Source organism: Stomoxys calcitrans, chromosome 3 (genome assembly GCF_963082655.1).
Source record: "Stomoxys calcitrans chromosome 3, idStoCalc2.1, whole genome shotgun sequence".
NCBI classification, from domain to species: Eukaryota; Metazoa; Arthropoda; class Insecta; order Diptera; family Muscidae; genus Stomoxys; species Stomoxys calcitrans.
The window spans coordinates 105479752-105502251 of record NC_081554.1 but is presented as its reverse complement, the minus strand read 5'-3'; positions in this window follow the sequence as shown (position 1 = coordinate 105502251).

Here is a 22500-nt window from a genome sequence, read left to right as displayed (position 1 = left end):
ACCTAGCACTCACAGTTTCCGAGATATAGAATAATTTTATGTTGGTTCATTCTGGAAGTGACTTGTGCGGATGGAATAGGTAATTTTCGTTTTTCTCGGAAACGACATAAGCGATTTGCAATCGGATTGATTCATTTGAAAGCCAATAATAATATCTACAATTCCATACTGGTTTTGTCTACCTAGCACTCACAGTTTCCGAGATATAGAATAATTTTATGTTGGTTCATTCTGGAAGTGACTTGTTCTGATGGAATATGTAATTTTCGTTTTTCTCGGAAACGACTTAAGCGATTTGCAATCAAATTGATTCGTTTGAAAGCCAAAAATAATGTCTACAATTCCATACTAGTTATGTCTACCTAGCACTTACCGTTTCCGAGATATCGATTATTTTTATGTTGGGTCATTCTGGAAGTGAATTGTGCGGATGGAATATGTAATTTTCGTTTTTCTCGGAAACGACTTAAGCGATTTGCAATCGGATTGATTCATTTGAAAGCCAATAATAATATCTACAATTCCATACTGGTTTTGTCTAACTAGCACGCACAGTTTCCGAGATATAGAATAATTTTATGTTGGTTCATTCTGGAAGTGACTTGTGCGGATGGAATAGGTAATTTTCGTTTTTCTCGGAAACGACTTAAGCGATTTGCAATCGGATTGATTCATTTGAAAGCCAATAATAATATCTACAATTCCATACTGGTTTTGTCTAACTAGCACTCACAGTTTCCGAGATATAGAATAATTTTATGTTGGTTCATTCTGGAAGTGACTTGTGCGGATGAAATATGTAATTTTCCTTTTTCTCGGAAACGACTAAAACGATTTGCAATCGGATTGATTCATTTGAAAGCCAATAATAATATCTACAATTCCATACTGGTTTTGTCTACCTAGCACTCACAGTTTCCGAGATATAGAATAATTTTATTCCATTCCATACTGGTTTAGTCTACCTAGCACTTACCGTTTCCGAGATATTGATTATTTTTAGGTTGGGTCATTCTGGAAGTGACTTGTGCGGATGGAATGTGTAATTTTCGTTTTTCTCGGAAACGAATTAAACGATTTGCAATCGGATTGATTCATTTGAAAGCCAATAATAATATCTACAATTCCATACTGGTTTTATCTAGCTAGCACTTACCGTTTCCGAGATATAGATTATTTTTAGGTTGGGTCATTCTGGAAGTGACTTGTGCGGATGGAATATGTAATTTTCGTTTTTCTCGGAAACGACTTAAACGATTTGCAATCGGATCGATTCATTTGAAAGCCAATATAGAATCATTTTATGTTGGGTCATTGTGGAAGTGACTTGTGCGGATGGAATAGGTAATTTTCGTTTTTCTCGGAAACGACTTAAGCGATTTGCAATCGGATTGATTCATTTGAAAGCCAATAATAATATCTACAATTCCATACTGGTTTTGTCTACCTATCACTCACAGTTTCCGAGGTATAGAATAATTCTATGTTGGGTCATTCTGGAAGTGACTTGTGCGGATGGAATATGTAATTTTCGTTTTTCTCGGAAACGACTTAAGCGGTTTGCAATCGGATTGATTTATTTGAAAGCCAATAATAATATCTACAATTCCATACTGGTTTTGTCTACCTAGCACTCACAGTTTTCGAGATATAGAATAATTTTATGTTGGTTCATTCTGGAAGTGACTTGTGCGGATGGAATAGGTAATTTTCGTTTTTCTCGGAAACGACTTAAGCGATTTGCAATCGGATTGATTCATTTGAAAGCCAATAATAATATCTACAATTTCATACTGGTTTTGTCTACCTAGCACTCACAGTTTCCGAGATATAGAATAATTTTATGTTGGTTCATTCTGGAAGTGACTTGTGCTGATGGAATATGTAATTTTCGTTTTTCTCGGAAACGACTTAAGCGATTTGCAATCGAATTGATTCGTTTGAAAGCCAAAAATAATGTCTACAATTCCATACTAGTTATGTCTACCTAGCACTTACCGTTTCCGAGATATCGATTATTTTTATGTTGGGTCATTCTGGAAGTGAATTGTGCCGATGGAATTGTAATTTTCGTTTTTCTCGGAAACGACTTAAGCTATTTGCAATCGGATTGATTCATTTGAAAGCCAATAATAATATCTACAATTCCATACTGGTTTTATCTACCTAGCACTTACCGTTTCCGAGATATAGATTATTTTTAGGTTGGGTCATTCTGGAAGTGACTTGTGCGGATGGAATATGTAATTTTCGTTTTTCTCGGAAACGACTTAAGCGATTTGCAATCGGATTGATTCATTTGAAAGCCAATATAGAATCATTTTATGTTGGGTCATTGTGGAAGTGACTTGTGCGGATGGAATAGGTAATTTTCGTTTTTCTCGGAAACGACTTAAGCGATTTGCAATCGGATTGATTCATTTGAAAGCCAATAATAATATCTACAATTCCATACTGGTTTTGTCTACCTATCACTCACAGTTTCCGAGATATAGAATAATTCTATGTTGGGTCATTCTGGAAGTGACTTGTGCGGATGGAATATGTAATTTTCGTTTTTCTCGGAAACGACTTAAGCGATTTGCAATCGGATTGATTCATTTGAAAGCCAATAATATTATCTACAATTCCATACTGGTTTTATCTAGCTAGCACTTACCGTTTCCGAGATATAGATTATTTTTAGGTTGGGTCATTCTGGAAGTGACTTGTGCGGATGGAATATGTAATTTTCGTTTTTCTCGGAAACGACTTAAACGATTTGCAATCGGATCGATTCATTTGAAAGCCAATAATAATATATACAATTCCATACTGGTTTTGTCTACCTAGCACTCACAGTTTCCGAGATATAGAATAATTTTATGTTGGGTCATTCTGGAAGTGATTTGTGCGGATGGAATATGTAATTTTCGTTTTTCTCGGAAACGACTTAAGCGGTTTGCAATCGGATTGATTTATTTGAAAGCCAATAATAATATCTACAATTCCATACTGGGTTTGTCTACCTAGCACTCACAGTTTCCGAGATATAGAATAATTTTATGTTGGTTCATTCTGGAAGTGACTTGTGCGGATGGAATAGGTAATTTTCGTTTTTCTCGGAAACGACATAAGCGATTTGCAATCGGATTGATTCATTTGAAAGCCAATAATAATATCTACAATTCCATACTGGTTTTGTCTACCTAGCACTCACAGTTTCCGAGATATAGAATAATTTTATGTTGGTTCATTCTGGAAGTGACTTGTGCTGATGGAATATGTAATTTTCGTTTTTCTCGGAAACGACTTAAGCGATTTGCAATCAAATTGATTCGTTTGAAAGCCAAAAATAATGTCTACAATTCCATACTAGTTATGTCTACCTAGCAAATTGATTCGTTTGAAAGCCAAAAATAATGTCTACAATTCCATACTAGTTATGTCTACCTAGCACTTACCGTTTCCGAGATATCGATTATTTTTATGTTGGGTCATTCTGGAAGTGAATTGTGCGGATGGAATATGTAATTTTCGTTTTTCTCGGAAACGACTTAAGCGATTTGCAATCGGATTGATTCATTTGAAAGCCAATAATAATATCTACAATTCCATACTGGTTTTGTCTAACTAGCACGCACAGTTTCCGAGATATAGAATAATTTTATGTTGGTTCATTCTGGAAGTGACTTGTGCGGATGGAATAGGTAATTTTCGTTTTTCTCGGAAACGACTTAAGCGATTTGCAATCGGATTGATTCATTTGAAAGCCAATAATAATATCTACAATTCCATACTGGTTTTGTCTAACTAGCACTCACAGTTTCCGAGATATAGAATAATTTTATGTTGGTTCATTCTGGAAGTGACTTGTGCGGATGAAATATGTAATTTTCCTTTTTCTCGGAAACGACTAAAACGATTTGCAATCGGATTGATTCATTTGAAAGCCAATAATAATATCTACAATTCCATACTGGTTTTGTCTACCTAGCACTCACAGTTTCCGAGATATAGAATAATTTTATTCCATTCCATACTGGTTTAGTCTACCTAGCACTTACCGTTTCCGAGATATTGATTATTTTTAGGTTGGGTCATTCTGGAAGTGACTTGTGCGGATGGAATGTGTAATTTTCGTTTTTCTCGGAAACGAATTAAACGATTTGCAATCGGATTGATTCATTTGAAAGCCAATAATAATATCTACAATTCCATACTGGTTTTATCTAGCTAGCACTTACCGTTTCCGAGATATAGATTATTTTTAGGTTGGGTCATTCTGGAAGTGACTTGTGCGGATGGAATATGTAATTTTCGTTTTTCTCGGAAACGACTTAAACGATTTGCAATCGGATCGATTCATTTGAAAGCCAATAATAATATATATAATTCCATACTGGTTTTGTCTACCTAGCACTCACAGTTTCCGAGATATAGAATAATTTTATGTTGGGTCATTCTGGAAGTGATTTGTGCGGATGGAATATGTAATTTTCGTTTTTCTCGGAAACGACTTAAGCGGTTTGCAATCGGATTGATTTATTTGAAAGCCAATAATAATATCTACAATTCCATACTGGTTTTGTCTACATAGCACTCACAGTTTCCGAGATATAGAATAATTTTATGTTGGTTCATTCTGGAAGTGACTTGTGCGGATGGAATAGGTAATTTTCGTTTTTCTCGGAAACGACTTAAGCGATTTGCAATCGGATTGATTCATTTGAAAGCCAATAATAATATCTACAATTCCATACTGGTTTTGTCTACCTAGCACTCACAGTTTCCGAGATATAGAATAATTTTATATTGGTTCATTCTGGAAGTGACTTGTGCTGATGGAATATGTAATTTTCGTTTTTCTCGGAAACGACTTAAGCGATTTGCAATCGAATTGATTCGTTTGAAAGCCAAAAATAATGTCTACAATTCCATACTAGTTATGTCTACCTAGCACTTACCGTTTCCGAGATATCGATTATTTTTATGTTGGGTCATTCTGGAAGTGAATTGTGCCGATGGAATATGTAATTTTCGTTTTTCTCGGAAACGACTTAAGGTATTTGCAATCGGATTGATTCATTTGAAAGCCAATAATAATATCTACAATTCCATACTGCTTTAATCTACCTAGCACTTACCGTTTCCGAGATATAGATTATTTTTAGGTTGGGTCATTCTGGAAGTGACTTGTGCGGATGGAATATGTAATTTTCGTTTTTCTCGGAAACGACTTAAGCGATTTGCAATCGGATTGATTCATTTGAAAGCCAATAATAATATCTACAATTCCATACAGGTTTTGTCTAACTAGCACGCACAGTTTCCGAGATATAGAATAATTTTATGTTGGTTCATTCTGGAAGTGACTTGTGCGGATGGAATATGTAATTTTTGTTTTTCTCGGAAACGACTTAAACGATTTGCAATCGGATTGATTCATTTGAAAGCCAATAATAATATCTACAATTCCATACTGGTTTTGTCTACCTAGCACTCACAGTTTCCGAGATATAGAATAATTTTATGTTGGTTCATTCTGGAAGTGACTTGTGCGGATGAAATATGTAATTTTCCTTTTTCTCGGAAACGACTAAAACGATTTGCAATCGGATTGATTCATTTGAAAGCCAATAATAATATCTACAATTCCATACTGGTTTTGTCTACCTAGCACTTACCGTTTCCGAGATATAGATTATTTTTAGGTTGGGTCATTCTGGAAGTGACTTGTGCGGATGGAATATGTAATTTTCGTTTTTCTCGGAAACGGCTTAAGCGATTTGCAATCGTATTGATTCATTTGAAAGCCAATAATAATATCTACAATCCCATACTGGTTTTGTCTACCTAGCACTCACAGTTTCCGAGATATATAATAATTTTATGTTGGGTCATTCTGGAAGTGACTTGTGCCGATGGAATATGTAATTTTCGTTTTTCTCGAAAACGACTTAGGCGATTTGCAATCGGATTGATTCATTTGAAAGCCAATAATAATTTCTACAATTCCATACTGGTTTTGTCTACCTAGCACTCACAGTTTCCGAGATATAGAATAATTTTATGTTGGTTCATTCTGAAAGTGACTTGTGCGGATGGAATAGGTAATTTTCGTTTTTCTCGGAAACGAATTAAGCGATTTGCAATCGGATTGATTCATTTGAAAGCCAATCATATTATCTACAATTCCATACTGGTTTTGTCTACCTAGGACTCACAGTTTCCGAGATATAGAATTATGTTATGTTGGTTCATTCTGGAAGTGACTTGTGCGGATGGAATGTGTAATTTTCGTTTTTCTCGGAAACGAATTAAACGATTTGCAATCGGATTGATTCATTTGAAAGCCAATAATAATATCTACAATTCCATACTGGTTTTATCTACCTAGCACTTACCGTTTCCGAGATATAGATTATTTTTAGGTTGGGTCATTCTGGAAGTGACTTGTGCGGATGGAATATGTAATTTTCGTTTTTCTCGGAAACGACTTAAGCGATTTGCAATCGGATTGATTCATTTGAAAGCCAATAATAATATCTACAATTCCATACTGGTTTTATCTACCTAGCGCTTACCGTTTCCGAGATATAGATTATTTTTAGGTTGGGTCATTCTGGAAGTGACTTGTGCGGATGGAATATGTAATTTTCGTTTTTCTCGAAAACGACTTAGCGATTTGCAATCGGATTGATTCATTTGAAAGCCAATAATAATATCTACAATTCCACACTGGTTTTATCTACCTAGCGCTTACCGTTTCCGAGATATAGATTATTTTTAGGTTGGGTCATTCTGGAAGTGACTTGTGCGGATGGAATATGTAATTTTCGTTTTTCTCGGAAACGACTTAAGCGATTTGCAATCGGATTGATTCATTTGAAAGCCAATAATAATATCTACAATTCCATACTGGTTTTATCTACCTAGCACTTACCGTTTCCGAGATATAGATTATTTTTAGGTTGGGTCATTCTGGAAGTGACTTGTGCGGATGGAATATGTAATTTTCGTTTTTCTCGGAAACGACTTAAGCGATTTGCAATCGGATTGATTCATTTGAAAGCCAATAATAATATCTACAATTCCATACTGGTTTTATCTACCTAGCACTTACCGTTTCCGAGATATAGATTATTTTTAGGTTGGGTCATTCTGGAAGTGACTTGTGCGGATGGAAAATGTAACTTTCGTTTTTCTCGGAAACGACTTAAGCGATTTGCAATCGGATTGATTCGTTTGAAAGCCAAAAATAATGTCTACAATTCCATACTAGTTATGTCTACCTAGCACTTACCGTTTCCGAGATATAGAATAATTTTATGTTGGGTCATTCTGGAAGTGATTTGTGCGGATGGAATATGTAATTTTCGTTTTTTCGGAAACGACTTCAGCGATTTGCAATCGGATTGATTCATTTGAAAGCCAATAATAATATCTACAATTCCATACTGGTTTTGTCTACCTAGCACTCACAGTTTCCGAGATATAGAATAATTTTATTCCATTTCATACTGGTTTAGTCTACCTAGCACTTACCGTTTCCGAGATATTGATTATTTTTAGGTTGGGTCATTCTGGAAGTGACTTGTGCGGATGGAATGTATAATTTTCGTTTTTCTCGGAAACGAATTAAACGATTTGCAATCGGATTGATTCATTTGAAAGCCAATAATAATATCTACAATTCCATACTGGTTTTATCTACCTAGCACTTACCGTTTCCGAGATATAGATTATTTTTAGGTTGGGTCATTTTGGAAGTGACTTGTGCTGATGGAATATGTAATTTTCGTTTTTCTCGGAAACGACTTAAGCGATTTGCAATCGAATTGATTCGTTTGAAAGCCAAAAATAATGTCTACAATTCCATACTAGTTATGTCTACCTAGCACTTACCGTTTCCGAGATATCGATTATTTTTATGTTGGGTCATTCTGGAAGTGAATTGTGCCGATGGAATATGTAATTTTCGTTTTTCTCGGAAACGACTTAAGCTATTTGCAATCGGATTGATTCATTTGAAAGCCAATAATAATATCTACAATTCCATACTGGTTTTATCTACCTAGCACTTACCGTTTCCGAGATATAGATTATTTTTAGGTTGGGTCATTCTGGAAGTGACTTGTGCGGATGGAATATGTAATTTTCGTTTTTCTCGGAAACGACTTAAGCGATTTGCAATCGGATTGATTCATTTGAAAGCCAATATAGAATAATTTTATGTTGGGTCATTATGGAAGTGACTTGTGCGGATGGAATAGGTAATTTTCGTTTTTCTCGGAAACGACTTAAGCGATTTGCAATCGGATTGATTCATTTGAAAGCCAATAATAATATCTACAATTCCATACTGGTTTTGTCTACCTAGCACTCACAGTTTCCGAGATATAGAATAATTCTATGTTGGGTCATTCTGGAAGTGACTTGTGCGGATGGAATATGTAATTTTCGTTTTTCTCGGAAACGACTTAAACGATTTGCAATCGGATTGATTCATTTGAAAGCCAATAATATTATCTACAATTCCATACTGGTTTTGTCTACCTAGGACTCACAGTTTCCGAGATATAGAATTATGTTATGTTGGTTCATTCTGGAAGTGACTTGTGCGGATGGAATATGTAATTTTCGTTTTTCTCGGAAACGACTTAAGCGATTTGCAATCGGATTGATTCATTTGAAAGCCAATAATAATATCTACAATTCCATACTGGTTTTGTCTACCTAGCACTCACAGTTTCCGAGATATAGAATAATTTTATTCCATTCCATACTGGTTTAGTCTACCTAGCACTTACCGTTTCCGAGATATTGATTATTTTTAGGTTGGGTCATTCTGGAAGTGACTTGTGCGGATGGAATGTGTAATTTTCGTTTTTCTCGGAAACGAATTAAACGATTTGCAATCGGATTGATTCATTTGAAAGCCAATAATAATATCTACAATTCCATACTGGTTTTATCTAAACCAGTATGGAATTTTTCTCGGAAACGACTTAAGCGATTTGCAATCGGATTGATTCATTTGAAAGCCAATAATAATATCTACAATTCCATACAGGTTTTGTCTAACTAGCACGCACAGTTTCCGAGATATAGAATAATTTTATGTTGGTTCATTCTGGAAGTGACTTGTGCGGATGGAATATGTAATTTTTGTTTTTCTCGGAAACGACTTAAACGATTTGCAATCGGATTGATTCATTTGAAAGCCAATAATAATATCTACAATTCCATACTGGTTTTGTCTACCTAGCACTCACAGTTTCCGAGATATAGAATAATTTTATGTTGGTTCATTCTGGAAGTGACTTGTGCGGATGAAATATGTAATTTTCCTTTTTCTCGGAAACGACTAAAACGATTTGCAATCGGATTGATTCATTTGAAAGCCAATAATAATATCTACAATTCCATACTGGTTTTGTCTACCTAGCACTTACCGTTTCCGAGATATAGATTATTTTTAGGTTGGGTCATTCTGGAAGTGACTTGTGCGGATGGAATATGTAATTTTCGTTTTTCTCGGAAACGGCTTAAGCGATTTGCAATCGTATTGATTCATTTGAAAGCCAATAATAATATCTACAATCCCATACTGGTTTTGTCTACCTAGCACTCACAGTTTCCGAGATATATAATAATTTTATGTTGGGTCATTCTGGAAGTGACTTGTGCCGATGGAATATGTAATTTTCGTTTTTCTCGAAAACGACTTAGGCGATTTGCAATCGGATTGATTCATTTGAAAGCCAATAATAATTTCTACAATTCCATACTGGTTTTGTCTACCTAGCACTCACAGTTTCCGAGATATAGAATAATTTTATGTTGGTTCATTCTGAAAGTGACTTGTGCGGATGGAATAGGTAATTTTCGTTTTTCTCGGAAACGAATTAAGCGATTTGCAATCGGATTGATTCATTTGAAAGCCAATCATATTATCTACAATTCCATACTGGTTTTGTCTACCTAGGACTCACAGTTTCCGAGATATAGAATTATGTTATGTTGGTTCATTCTGGAAGTGACTTGTGCGGATGGAATGTGTAATTTTCGTTTTTCTCGGAAACGAATTAAACGATTTGCAATCGGATTGATTCATTTGAAAGCCAATAATAATATCTACAATTCCATACTGGTTTTATCTACCTAGCACTTACCGTTTCCGAGATATAGATTATTTTTAGGTTGGGTCATTCTGGAAGTGACTTGTGCGGATGGAATATGTAATTTTCGTTTTTCTCGGAAACGACTTAAGCGATTTGCAATCGGATTGATTCATTTGAAAGCCAATAATAATATCTACAATTCCATACTGGTTTTATCTACCTAGCGCTTACCGTTTCCGAGATATAGATTATTTTTAGGTTGGGTCATTCTGGAAGTGACTTGTGCGGATGGAATATGTAATTTTCGTTTTTCTCGAAAACGACTTAGCGATTTGCAATCGGATTGATTCATTTGAAAGCCAATAATAATATCTACAATTCCACACTGGTTTTATCTACCTAGCGCTTACCGTTTCCGAGATATAGATTATTTTTAGGTTGGGTCATTCTGGAAGTGACTTGTGCGGATGGAATATGTAATTTTCGTTTTTCTCGGAAACGACTTAAGCGATTTGCAATCGGATTGATTCATTTGAAAGCCAATAATAATATCTACAATTCCATACTGGTTTTATCTACCTAGCACTTACCGTTTCCGAGATATAGATTATTTTTAGGTTGGGTCATTCTGGAAGTGACTTGTGCGGATGGAATATGTAATTTTCGTTTTTCTCGGAAACGACTTAAGCGATTTGCAATCGGATTGATTCATTTGAAAGCCAATAATAATATCTACAATTCCATACTGGTTTTATCTACCTAGCACTTACCGTTTCCGAGATATAGATTATTTTTAGGTTGGGTCATTCTGGAAGTGACTTGTGCGGATGGAAAATGTAACTTTCGTTTTTCTCGGAAACGACTTAAGCGATTTGCAATCGGATTGATTCGTTTGAAAGCCAAAAATAATGTCTACAATTCCATACTAGTTATGTCTACCTAGCACTTACCGTTTCCGAGATATAGAATAATTTTATGTTGGGTCATTCTGGAAGTGATTTGTGCGGATGGAATATGTAATTTTCGTTTTTTCGGAAACGACTTCAGCGATTTGCAATCGGATTGATTCATTTGAAAGCCAATAATAATATCTACAATTCCATACTGGTTTTGTCTACCTAGCACTCACAGTTTCCGAGATATAGAATAATTTTATTCCATTTCATACTGGTTTAGTCTACCTAGCACTTACCGTTTCCGAGATATTGATTATTTTTAGGTTGGGTCATTCTGGAAGTGACTTGTGCGGATGGAATGTATAATTTTCGTTTTTCTCGGAAACGAATTAAACGATTTGCAATCGGATTGATTCATTTGAAAGCCAATAATAATATCTACAATTCCATACTGGTTTTATCTACCTAGCACTTACCGTTTCCGAGATATAGATTATTTTTAGGTTGGGTCATTTTGGAAGTGACTTGTGCTGATGGAATATGTAATTTTCGTTTTTCTCGGAAACGACTTAAGCGATTTGCAATCGAATTGATTCGTTTGAAAGCCAAAAATAATGTCTACAATTCCATACTAGTTATGTCTACCTAGCACTTACCGTTTCCGAGATATCGATTATTTTTATGTTGGGTCATTCTGGAAGTGAATTGTGCCGATGGAATATGTAATTTTCGTTTTTCTCGGAAACGACTTAAGCTATTTGCAATCGGATTGATTCATTTGAAAGCCAATAATAATATCTACAATTCCATACTGGTTTTATCTACCTAGCACTTACCGTTTCCGAGATATAGATTATTTTTAGGTTGGGTCATTCTGGAAGTGACTTGTGCGGATGGAATATGTAATTTTCGTTTTTCTCGGAAACGACTTAAGCGATTTGCAATCGGATTGATTCATTTGAAAGCCAATATAGAATAATTTTATGTTGGGTCATTATGGAAGTGACTTGTGCGGATGGAATAGGTAATTTTCGTTTTTCTCGGAAACGACTTAAGCGATTTGCAATCGGATTGATTCATTTGAAAGCCAATAATAATATCTACAATTCCATACTGGTTTTGTCTACCTAGCACTCACAGTTTCCGAGATATAGAATAATTCTATGTTGGGTCATTCTGGAAGTGACTTGTGCGGATGGAATATGTAATTTTCGTTTTTCTCGGAAACGACTTAAACGATTTGCAATCGGATTGATTCATTTGAAAGCCAATAATATTATCTACAATTCCATACTGGTTTTGTCTACCTAGGACTCACAGTTTCCGAGATATAGAATTATGTTATGTTGGTTCATTCTGGAAGTGACTTGTGCGGATGGAATATGTAATTTTCGTTTTTCTCGGAAACGACTTAAGCGATTTGCAATCGGATTGATTCATTTGAAAGCCAATAATAATATCTACAATTCCATACTGGTTTTGTCTACCTAGCACTCACAGTTTCCGAGATATAGAATAATTTTATTCCATTCCATACTGGTTTAGTCTACCTAGCACTTACCGTTTCCGAGATATTGATTATTTTTAGGTTGGGTCATTCTGGAAGTGACTTGTGCGGATGGAATGTGTAATTTTCGTTTTTCTCGGAAACGAATTAAACGATTTGCAATCGGATTGATTCATTTGAAAGCCAATAATAATATCTACAATTCCATACTGGTTTTATCTAGCTAGCACTTACCGTTTCCGAGATATAGATTATTTTTAGGTTGGGTCATTCTGGAAGTGACTTGTGCGGATGGAATATGTAATTTTCGTTTTTCTCGGAAACGACTTAAACGATTTGCAATCGGATTGATTCATTTGAAAGCCAATAATAATATATACAATTCCATACTGGTTTTGTCTACCTCACAGTTTCCGAGATATAGAATAATTTTATGTTGGGTCATTCTGGAAGTGATTTGTGCGGATGGAATGTGTAATTTTCGTTTTTCTCGGAAACGACTTAAGCGGTTTGCAATCGGATTGATTTATTTGAAAGCCAATAATAATATCTACAATTACATACTGGGTTTGTCTACCTAGCACTCACAGTTTCCGAGATATAGAATAATTTTATGTTGGTTCATTCTGGAAGTGACTTGTGCGGATGGAATAGGTAATTTTCGTTTTTCTCGGAAACGACTTAAGCGATTTGCAATCGGATTGATTCATTTGAAAGCCAATAATAATATCTACAATTCCATACTGGTTTTGTCTACCTAGCACTCACAGTTTCCGAGATATAGAATAATTTTATGTTGGTTCATTCTGGAAGTGACTTGTGCTGATGGAATATGTAATTTTCGTTTTTCTCGGAAACGACTTAAGCGATTTGCAATCGAATTGATTCGTTTGAAAGCCAAAAATAATGTCTACAATTCCATACTAGTTATGTCTACCTAGCATTTACCGTTTCCGAGATATCGATTATTTTTATGTTGGGTCATTCTGGAAGTGACTTGTGCGGATGGAATATGTAATTTTCGTTTTTCTCGGAAACGACTTAAGCGATTTGCAATCGGATTGATTCATTTGAAAGCCAATAATAATATCTACAATTCCATACTGGTTTTGTCTAACTAGCACGCACAGTTTCCGAGATATAGAATAATTTTATGTTGGTTCATTCTGGAAGTGACTTGTGCGGATGGAATAGGTAATTTTCGTTTTTCTCGGAAACGACTTAAGCGATTTGCAATCGGATTGATTCATTTGAAAGCCAATAATAATATCTACAATTCCATACTGGTTTTGTCTAATTAGCACTCACAGTTTCCGAGATATAGAATAATTTTATGTTGGTTCATTCTGGAAGTGACTTGTGCGGATGAAATATGTAATTTTCCTTTTTCTCGGAAACGACTAAAACGATTTGCAATCGGATTGATTCATTTGAAAGCCAATAATAATATCTACAATTCCATACTGGTTTTGTCTACCTAGCACTCACAGTTTCCGAGATATAGAATAATTTTATTCCATTATTCCGAGATATTGATTATTTTTAGGTTGGGTCATTCTGGAAGTGACTTGTGCGGATGGAATGTGTAATTTTCGTTTTTCTCGGAAACGAATTAAACGATTTGCAATCGGATTGATTCATTTGAAAGCCAATAATAATATCTACAATTCCATACTGGTTTTATCTAGCTAGCACTTACCGTTTCCGAGATATAGATTATTTTTAGGTTGGGTCATTCTGGAAGTGACTTGTGCGGATGGAATATGTAATTTTCGTTTTTCTCGGAAACGACTTAAACGATTTGCAATCGGATCGATTCATTTGAAAGCCAATAATAATATATATAATTCCATACTGGTTTTGTCTACCTAGCACTCACAGTTTCCGAGATATAGAATAATTTTATGTTGGGTCATTCTGGAAGTGATTTGTGCGGATGGAATATGTAATTTTCGTTTTTCTCGGAAACGACTTAAGCGGTTTGCAATCGGATTGATTTATTTGAAAGCCAATAATAATATCTACAATTCCATACTGGTTTTGTCTACATAGCACTCACAGTTTCCGAGATATAGAATAATTTTATGTTGGTTCATTCTGGAAGTGACTTGTGCGGATGGAATAGGTAATTTTCGTTTTTCTCGGAAACGACTTAAGCGATTTGCAATCGGATTGATTCATTTGAAAGCCAATAATAATATCTACAATTCCATACTGGTTTTGTCTACCTAGCACTCACAGTTTCCGAGATATAGAATAATTTTATATTGGTTCATTCTGGAAGTGACTTGTGCTGATGGAATATGTAATTTTCGTTTTTCTCGGAAACGACTTAAGCGATTTGCAATCGAATTGATTCGTTTGAAAGCCAAAAATAATGTCTACAATTCCATACTAGTTATGTCTACCTAGCACTTACCGTTTCCGAGATATAGAATAATTTTATGTTGGGTCATTCTGGAAGTGATTTGTGCGGATGGAATATGTAATTTTCGTTTTTTCGGAAACGACTTCAGCGATTTGCAATCGGATTGATTCATTTGAAAGCCAATAATAATATCTACAATTCCATACTGGTTTTGTCTACCTAGCACTCACAGTTTCCGAGATATAGAATAATTTTATTCCATTTCATACTGGTTTAGTCTACCTAGCACTTACCGTTTCCGAGATATTGATTATTTTTAGGTTGGGTCATTCTGGAAGTGACTTGTGCGGATGGAATGTATAATTTTCGTTTTTCTCGGAAACGAATTAAACGATTTGCAATCGGATTGATTCATTTGAAAGCCAATAATAATATCTACAATTCCATACTGGTTTTATCTACCTAGCACTTACCGTTTCCGAGATATAGATTATTTTTAGGTTGGGTCATTTTGGAAGTGACTTGTGCTGATGGAATATGTAATTTTCGTTTTTCTCGGAAACGACTTAAGCGATTTGCAATCGAATTGATTCGTTTGAAAGCCAAAAATAATGTCTACAATTCCATACTAGTTATGTCTACCTAGCACTTACCGTTTCCGAGATATCGATTATTTTTATGTTGGGTCATTCTGGAAGTGAATTGTGCCGATGGAATATGTAATTTTCGTTTTTCTCGGAAACGACTTAAGCTATTTGCAATCGGATTGATTCATTTGAAAGCCAATAATAATATCTACAATTCCATACTGGTTTTATCTACCTAGCACTTACCGTTTCCGAGATATAGATTATTTTTAGGTTGGGTCATTCTGGAAGTGACTTGTGCGGATGGAATATGTAATTTTCGTTTTTCTCGGAAACGACTTAAGCGATTTGCAATCGGATTGATTCATTTGAAAGCCAATATAGAATAATTTTATGTTGGGTCATTATGGAAGTGACTTGTGCGGATGGAATAGGTAATTTTCGTTTTTCTCGGAAACGACTTAAGCGATTTGCAATCGGATTGATTCATTTGAAAGCCAATAATAATATCTACAATTCCATACTGGTTTTGTCTACCTAGCACTCACAGTTTCCGAGATATAGAATAATTCTATGTTGGGTCATTCTGGAAGTGACTTGTGCGGATGGAATATGTAATTTTCGTTTTTCTCGGAAACGACTTAAACGATTTGCAATCGGATTGATTCATTTGAAAGCCAATAATATTATCTACAATTCCATACTGGTTTTGTCTACCTAGGACTCACAGTTTCCGAGATATAGAATTATGTTATGTTGGTTCATTCTGGAAGTGACTTGTGCGGATGGAATATGTAATTTTCGTTTTTCTCGGAAACGACTTAAGCGATTTGCAATCGGATTGATTCATTTGAAAGCCAATAATAATATCTACAATTCCATACTGGTTTTGTCTACCTAGCACTCACAGTTTCCGAGATATAGAATAATTTTATTCCATTCCATACTGGTTTAGTCTACCTAGCACTTACCGTTTCCGAGATATTGATTATTTTTAGGTTGGGTCATTCTGGAAGTGACTTGTGCGGATGGAATGTGTAATTTTCGTTTTTCTCGGAAACGAATTAAACGATTTGCAATCGGATTGATTCATTTGAAAGCCAATAATAATATCTACAATTCCATACTGGTTTTATCTAGCTAGCACTTACCGTTTCCGAGATATAGATTATTTTTAGGTTGGGTCATTCTGGAAGTGACTTGTGCGGATGGAATATGTAATTTTCGTTTTTCTCGGAAACGACTTAAACGATTTGCAATCGGATTGATTCATTTGAAAGCCAATAATAATATATACAATTCCATACTGGTTTTGTCTACCTCACAGTTTCCGAGATATAGAATAATTTTATGTTGGTTCATTCTGGAAGTGACTTGTGCGGATGGAATAGGTAATTTTCGTTTTTCTCGGAAACGACTTAAGCGATTTGCAATCGGATTGATTCATTTGAAAGCCAATAATAATATCTACAATTCCATACTGGTTTTGTCTACCTAGCACTCACAGTTTCCGAGATATAGAATAATTTTATGTTGGTTCATTCTGGAAGTGACTTGTGCTGATGGAATATGTAATTTTCGTTTTTCTCGGAAACGACTTAAGCGATTTGCAATCGAATTGATTCGTTTGAAAGCCAAAAATAATGTCTACAATTCCATACTAGTTATGTCTACCTAGCACTTACCGTTTCCGAGATATCGATTATTTTTATGTTGGGTCATTCTGGAAGTGAATTGTGCCGATGGAATATGTAATTTTCGTTTTTCTCGGAAACGACTTAAGGTATTTGCAATCGGATTGATTCATTTGAAAGCCAATAATAATATCTACAATTCCATACTGCTTTAATCTACCTAGCACTTACCGTTTCCGAGATATAGATTATTTTTAGGTTGGGTCATTCTGGAAGTGACTTGTGCGGATGGAATATGTAATTTTCGTTTTTCTCGGAAACGACTTAAGCGATTTGCAATCGGATTGATTCATTTGAAAGCCAATAATAATATCTACAATTCCATACAGGTTTTGTCTAACTAGCACGCACAGTTTCCGAGATATAGAATAATTTTATGTTGGTTCATTCTGGAAATGACTTGTGCGGATGGAATATGTAATTTTTGTTTTTCTCGGAAACGACTTAAACGATTTGCAATCGGATTGATTCATTTGAAAGCCAATAATAATATCTACAATTCCATACTGGTTTTGTCTACCTAGCACTCACAGTTTCCGAGATATAGAATAATTTTATGTTGGTTCATTCTGGAAGTGACTTGTGCGGATGAAATATGTAATTTTCCTTTTTCTCGGAAACGACTAAAACGATTTGCAATCGGATTGATTCATTTGAAAGCCAATAATAATATCTACAATTCCATACTGGTTTTGTCTACCTAGCACTTACCGTTTCCGAGATATAGATTATTTTTAGGTTGGGTCATTCTGGAAGTGACTTGTGCGGATGGAATATGTAATTTTCGTTTTTCTCGGAAACGGCTTAAGCGATTTGCAATCGTATTGATTCATTTGAAAGCCAATAATAATATCTACAATCCCATACTGGTTTTGTCTACCTAGCACTCACAGTTTCCGAGATATATAATAATTTTATGTTGGGTCATTCTGGAAGTGACTTGTGCCGATGGAATATGTAATTTTCGTTTTTCTCGAAAACGACTTAGGCGATTTGCAATCGGATTGATTCATTTGAAAGCCAATAATAATTTCTACAATTCCATACTGGTTTTGTCTACCTAGCACTCACAGTTTCCGAGATATAGAATAATTTTATGTTGGTTCATTCTGAAAGTGACTTGTGCGGATGGAATAGGTAATTTTCGTTTTTCTCGGAAACGAATTAAGCGATTTGCAATCGGATTGATTCATTTGAAAGCCAATCATATTATCTACAATTCCATACTGGTTTTGTCTACCTAGGACTCACAGTTTCCGAGATATAGAATTATGTTATGTTGGTTCATTCTGGAAGTGACTTGTGCGGATGGAATATGTAATTTTCGTTTTTCTCGGAAACGACTTAAGCGATTTGCAATCGGATTGATTCATTTGAAAGCCAATAATAATATCTACAATTCCATACTGGTTTTATCTACCTAGCGCTTACCGTTTCCGAGATATAGATTATTTTTAGCTTGGGTCATTCTGGAAGTGACTTGTGCGGATGGAATATGTAATTTTCGTTTTTCTCGAAAACGACTTAGCGATTTGCAATCGGATTGATTCATTTGAAAGCCAATAATAATATCTACAATTCCACACTGGTTTTATCTACCTAGCGCTTACCGTTTCCGAGATATAGATTATTTTTAGGTTGGGTCATTCTGGAAGTGACTTGTGCGGATGGAATATGTAATTTTCGTTTTTCTCGGAAACGACTTAAGCGATTTGCAATCGGATTGATTCATTTGAAAGCCAATAATAATATCTACAATTCCATACTGGTTTTATCTACCTAGCGCTTACCGTTTCCGAGATATAGATTATTTTTAGGTTGGGTCATTCTGGAAGTGACTTGTGCGGATGGAATATGTAATTTTCGTTTTTCTCGGAAACGACTTAAGCGATTTGCAATCGGATTGATTCATTTGAAAGCCAATAATAATATCTACAATTCCATACTAGTTTTATCTACCTAGCACTTACCGTTTCCGAGATATAGATTATTTTTAGGTTGGGTCATTCTGGAAGTGACTTGTGCGGATGGAAAATGTAATTTTCGTTTTTCTCGGAAACGACTTAAGCGATTTGCAATCGGATTGATTCGTTTGAAAGCCAAAAATAATGTCTACAATTCCATACTAGTTATGTCTACCTAGCACTTACCGTTTCCGAGATATAGAATAATTTTATGTTGGGTCATTCTGGAAGTGATTTGTGCGGATGGAATATGTAATTTTCGTTTTTTCGGAAACGACTTCAGCGATTTGCAATCGGATTGATTCATTTGAAAGCCAATAATAATATCTACAATTCCATACTGGTTTTGTCTACCTAGCACTCACAGTTTCCGAGATATAGAATAATTTTATTCCATTTCATACTGGTTTAGTCTACCTAGCACTTACCGTTTCCGAGATATTGATTATTTTTAGGTTGGGTCATTCTGGAAGTGACTTGTGCGGATGGAATGTATAATTTTCGTTTTTCTCGGAAACGAATTAAACGATTTGCAATCGGATTGATTCATTTGAAAGCCAATAATAATATCTACAATTCCATACTGGTTTTATCTACCTAGCACTTACCGTTTCCGAGATATAGAATAATTTTATGTTGGGTCATTCTGGAAGTGATTTGTGCGGATGGAATATGTAATTTTCGTTTTTCTCGGAAACGACTTAAGCGATTTGCAATCGAATTGATTCGTTTGAAAGCCAAAAATAATGTCTACAATTCCATACTAGTTATGTCTACCTAGCACTTACCGTTTCCGAGATATCGATTATTTTTATGTTGGGTCATTCTGGAAGTGAATTGTGCCGATGGAATATGTAATTTTCGTTTTTCTCGGAAACGACTTAAGCTATTTGCAATCGGATTGATTCATTTGAAAGCCAATAATAATATCTACAATTCCATACTGGTTTTATCTACCTAGCACTTACCGTTTCCGAGATATAGATTATTTTTAGGTTGGGTCATTCTGGAAGTGACTTGTGCGGATGGAATATGTAATTTTCGTTTTTCTCGGAAACGACTTAAGCGATTTGCAATCGGATTGATTCATTTGAAAGCCAATATAGAATAATTTTATGTTGGGTCATTATGGAAGTGACTTGTGCGGATGGAATAGGTAATTTTCGTTTTTCTCGGAAACGACTTAAGCGATTTGCAATCGGATTGATTCATTTGAAAGCCAATAATAATATCTACAATTCCATACTGGTTTTGTCTACCTAGCACTCACAGTTTCCGAGATATAGAATAATTCTATGTTGGGTCATTCTGGAAGTGACTTGTGCGGATGGAATATGTAATTTTCGTTTTTCTCGGAAACGACTTAAACGATTTGCAATCGGATTGATTCATTTGAAAGCCAATAATATTATCTACAATTCCATACTGGTTTTGTCTACCTAGGACTCACAGTTTCCGAGATATAGAATTATGTTATGTTGGTTCATTCTGGAAGTGACTTGTGCGGATGGAATATGTAATTTTCGTTTTTCTCGGAAACGACTTAAGCGATTTGCAATCGGATTGATTCATTTGAAAGCCAATAATAATATCTACAATTCCATACTGGTTTTGTCTACCTAGCACTCACAGTTTCCGAGATATAGAATAATTTTATTCCATTCCATACTGGTTTAGTCTACCTAGCACTTACCGTTTCCGAGATATTGATTATTTTTAGGTTGGGTCATTCTGGAAGTGACTTGTGCGGATGGAATGTGTAATTTTCGTTTTTCTCGGAAACGAATTAAACGATTTGCAATCGGATTGATTCATTTGAAAGCCAATAATAATATCTACAATTCCATACTGGTTTTATCTAGCTAGCACTTACCGTTTCCGAGATATAGATTATTTTTAGGTTGGGTCATTCTGGAAGTGACTTGTGCGGATGGAATATGTAATTTTCGTTTTTCTCGGAAACGACTTAAACGATTTGCAATCGGATTGATTCATTTGAAAGCCAATAATAATATATACAATTCCATACTGGTTTTGTCTACCTCACAGTTTCCGAGATATAGAATAATTTTATGTTGGGTCATTCTGGAAGTGATTTGTGCGGATGGAATATGTAATTTTCGTTTTTCTCGGAAACGACTTAAGCGGTTTGCAATCGGATTGATTTATTTGAAAGCCAATAATAATATCTACAATTACATACTGGGTTTGTCTACCTAGCACTCACAGTTTCCGAGATATAGAATAATTTTATGTTGGTTCATTCTGGAAGTGACTTGTGCGGATGGAATAGGTAATTTTCGTTTTTCTCGGAAACGACTTAAGCGATTTGCAATCGGATTGATTCATTTGAAAGCCAATAATAATATCTACAATTCCATACTGGTTTTGTCTACCTAGCACTCACAGTTTCCGAGATATAGAATAATTTTATGTTGGTTCATTCTGGAAGTGACTTGTGCTGATGGAATATGTAATTTTCGTTTTTCTCGGAAACGACTTAAGCGATTTGCAATCGAATTGATTCGTTTGAAAGCCAAAAATAATGTCTACAATTCCATACTAGTTATGTCTACCTAGCACTTACCGTTTCCGAGATATCGATTATTTTTATGTTGGGTCATTCTGGAAGTGAATTGTGCCGATGGAATATGTAATTTTCGTTTTTCTCGGAAACGACTTAAGCGATTTGCAATCGGATTGATTCATTTGAAAGCCAATAATAATATCTACAATTCCATACTGGTTTTGTCTAACTAGCACGCACAGTTTCCGAGATATAGAATAATTTTATGTTGGTTCATTCTGGAAGTGACTTGTGCGGATGGAATGTGTAATTTTCGTTTTTCTCGGAAACGACTTAAGCGATTTGCAATCGGATTGATTCATTTGAAAGCCAATAATAATATCTACAATTCCATACTGGTTTTGTCTAACTAGCACGCACAGTTTCCGAGATATAGAATAATTTTATGTTGGTTCATTCTGGAAGTGACTTGTGCGGATGGAATGTGTAATTTTCGTTTTTCTCGGAAACGACTTAAACGATTTGCAATCGGATTGATTCATTTGAAAGCCAATAATATTATCTACAATTCCATACTGGTTTTGTCTACCTAGGACTCACAGTTTCCGAGATATAGAATTATGTTATGTTGGTTCATTCTGGAAGTGACTTGTGCGGATGGAATATGTAATTTTCGTTTTTCTCGGAAACGACTTAAGCGATTTGCAATCGGATTGATTCATTTGAAAGCCAATAATAATATCTACAATTCCATACTGGTTTTGTCTACCTAGCACTCACAGTTTCCGAGATATAGAATAATTTTATTCCATTCCATACTGGTTTAGTCTACCTAGCACTTACCGTTTCCG